The following is a 2,795-nucleotide window of genomic DNA, read 5'->3' as shown; positions in this document are numbered from 1 at the left end:
TTTCTCTTTTTTTTTTTTTCTTCCATTATGGGCATTGCTTCGAGGACAAGCCTTGATCTTGCATTGGACGTTACTTCCTGTCACCTTCCAGCAGCAGGAGTCTTCTTTTCAGTGCTTGATGCTTCACGAAATAGACTCTGCCCGTTGGCAGCAAATACCAGAGAGCTAGGAGACAGAGCTGGTTGCAGACCTTTCCTCTTCCAGCCTTTGGTTGCAATTGTTTGGCCCATAATTTGCTAGCTCTAGTTCCTTGGGCCACACAGGTATCCTGCCATCTCCAGCTCTTGTTATATGTGAGAGACATTCTGAACACTGTCCCTTTTTCTTTGCACAGAAGTATATACAGTGTGGCAGTTACTGTAATCTCCTCCGCCTTGCAAACAGCCACTCTAGAATCTTGGACCTCTAGGACTCTCTGTCTTGCATGCTTGGGGGCAAGGCCAAGCAAAATGAAGAGGAGAATAATTAGAGAAAGAGGAGGACGTTGGTGGAGAATTGGGAGCAGGTAAGGTGAAAGGGCACAGGAGAAAAGAGATGCATGTAGACTTTTTGGTTTCTGTGGGAAACAGGTTGACACACTTGGGCCTCATTTGGTATTAACAGAACAGAGAGTTAAAGATCTAAGTAGCTAGATAGTGTGCAGCAACTGCCATGAAGTCTGTACACTGAAGAGAAGAGTCTCACATCTAGTTTTCATTTTGTTTTATGTCATAGTACCTTATTTATAGCATTCACTGGTGTGTTTGTAGAATACAGATGTTTTCAAATGCTCTGGTTTTGTCTACATGGTTATCTCCTTGTCCTGTTTGTAAGGAATCCAACATTGTAAGACATATTGCATGTTTTTCTCTTGACGATTGTTGACCTTGAAGCGTCATGAACTAACTTGAGCTGTTGGATTCTGTGGAGAAACGTTCAAAAGGGTCTGTGAAAAAGGCACTGTGGTGAGTCGCATTATGCACCCGAGCGTAAGGAGCAAGATATCTGCCACCAGCCCAGCTTGGCCTGGATTGCCTCTGTTTTAGTTCCCCTGGTTAGTGCTTTTCTCCTAACCACTCTTGTGACTGTGATAATGTGAGTAAGGGCGGAGTTGCTAATGATCTATGTGTGAGGTAAGCTGGTTTGAGGGAGGAAATCTATGGACCTAGTCATTTTCCTTGGTGGTAAGCTTTCAGGGGTGCAGAGATGGATCTTCCTGGGGCCTTTTCTGGTCCCAGGAAGATATCGCATAGATGGGACCTCCCAAGACACACATTGAATCTTTAGGCCTGTTTTTCCTATTATGAGGTACGAACGAGTTTCTTCACTGATGGGGATGATGCTTATCTGAGAAGAAATTGTGAAAGGTGGTGTAGTGTAGAGGTGTGGCTTAGCTTTTAAGTTTTCCTCCAGGTTTTTCCCCTAAGCTTCCTACTTCGGACGGCCTACTTACATGATACTAGTAGGTGATGTCCGGCTAACAACTTCCTAAATATACCTGCAAGCCAGATCAGTGTCTCTTTTCTCTGTATTCCCATGGAAATCAAGAGTCCCGCCGAATTTTCCATCGAAACAGTTGATTTGTGTTGTCTCTAGGAATTCTAAAGGGGCGTACCGTTGCTTCCTAACCGGTGTCATTTGGGAGATCCGCCTCTGTACGTTCAAATGATTAATTTTGAGACTTTGCTCATGTGTGCAGTAAACCCTTGAATTCCCTAAGACCTTCCTTTCCTCCATCTCCTACCCCATTAAGCCCGCTTCAGTTCATCTCCTGAATTTCTTTGGAATCTGTCAGCCAGCTCTTCCTCAACTTCCTAATACTGAACTTGCCTGTCTGTTGCGATTAGGTCCTAACTGGTGTCCATATATCTTGTTTCCTTCCAATCCACTCTTCACACAAGAAACCTTCAAAGCAAGTTGGAACGTTGCTCATAAACATCGCTCACAAGCATTGTTTTGAGAATAGAAAACACACTGTTGGCCTTTAAGACTCTGCGTGGTCTAGAATCCTCTCTGCTTCTCTAGCCCCATCTTGTGCCACTTTTGCCCTCACTTTCTATGCTTCAGATACACTGAATTAACCTTAGTTCTCACTCATCTGACAGAAGTCAGTTCAGATACTATTTTTCACTGTGATTCCTAGCATTAAGGAATTTGATTATCAGGTTTTGTATGAGGACTATTTCATCAGGGGTACAGAAGTTCTGGCCATCTCTGGTTTTGGATATCCCTTATTTGTTGAGACCTTTGCGTTGTTTGGTTGCCTTTTGTCTGTTTTCCAGATGGGAAAACAGGAACAAGGGAAGTATAGGTTATTACTAGGTGGGGTTGAACAAGTGGAGCAGCAAACTGCAAAGCAGAAAGAAGAGGGACGTACTATAGAGGGATATGACTTCCATTCTCAAGGCGCCTGCATCCTGTGCAGGGAGACAGCCTAACATAAAATGTGCCTAACAACAAATATATTGACTTCTTACTAAAAATCTCCAGTTCATAGAACCGAGGGGTTTGTACCTTCTCCTTTAAAAGTGATAGTCCTGGGACTTCCCCGGTGGTCCCGTGGTGAAGACTCTGCGCTTCCAATGCAGCAGGCGTGGGTTCAATCCCTGGTTGGGGAGCTAAGATCCCACATGCTGCGCAGCCAAAGAAATTTTTGTCGAACGTTATACTCCTGTATTGTTGGCTTTAGTGGTTTAGATTTTGTTGTACTGTTAAGAAGATTTCAGTTTATTTACCGGGAACAAACAACACATAATGTAAAAATAGTTTCCCAGAAACGATTTCCATCATTCTCTTCTTCCCTTTCTCCCGCAGAC

This window comes from Balaenoptera borealis (assembly GCF_965194805.1).
Source record: "Balaenoptera borealis genome assembly, contig: HAP1_SCAFFOLD_2483, whole genome shotgun sequence".
In the NCBI taxonomy this organism is placed as follows: Eukaryota; Metazoa; Chordata; class Mammalia; order Artiodactyla; family Balaenopteridae; genus Balaenoptera; species Balaenoptera borealis.
This window is presented reverse-complemented; position numbering follows the sequence as displayed.